Here is an 851-nt window from a genome sequence, read left to right on the forward strand (position 1 = left end):
TAATAATATTTTTGAGTAGCTAGCAATGTTTCCAGCAACATCAATTGACTATTTTATGCCACATGTATACGCATATATACGTACATAAATATACATAAATACTTACAGATACATACATATATACACATCCACACATATATATATACACATACATAGATGAACACATATACACATAAACATACTTATACATACACACACATATTTTTATTTATTTATTTATTTTTAAAAATTTTTTTTTGTTAAATCATATTTCTGGGATTATATTTTGTGCGAGAAGCCATGTGCTATAGAGGTAATATAAAACTTTAGTATTATACAGAATTAACTTATGCCTCAGAGACTTGTCCCTCATGGCGTGTGAGTGCCAATAGTTTAATGATATTTGAGATAAAAACCCTAAGAAGAATACTTAGCCCAGTTAATAATGGTACCCAATTTGGGCTGAGGCACAGTACAGACTTGCATCAAAGTTACTGGGAACTGGATATGGTACTATGTATAAAAAACGGGAGACTACGGTTGGCTAGGCATTGCGCAAGAATATATGGTAAGCCATTCATTAAGAAATTATTGATTAGGGTTACCTGAGGAAAAATAAAGAGAGGACTCCTGCGCAGGAAGGATAGAAATGGAGGCTATGTCTTGATGCGGAGAAAACCTTGCCGAGTTGTATTGCCTCTGATGATAATGCATAAATGCAGCGTATTTAGTTGCTTCTGGGAATCACAATAGAAATTCGGAGAAAACAGACTAGCTATACAGGGTGTTGAAGAGAATAAATGATTCATGGAATATCCATGCTGGAGAGTAGCTATACAGGGTGTTGAAGAGGATAAATGATTCATGGAATA

Source organism: Halyomorpha halys, unplaced genomic scaffold (assembly GCF_000696795.3).
Source record: "Halyomorpha halys isolate HHAL.00 unplaced genomic scaffold, Hhal_1.1 Scaffold404.1, whole genome shotgun sequence".
Taxonomy (NCBI): Eukaryota; Metazoa; Arthropoda; class Insecta; order Hemiptera; family Pentatomidae; genus Halyomorpha; species Halyomorpha halys.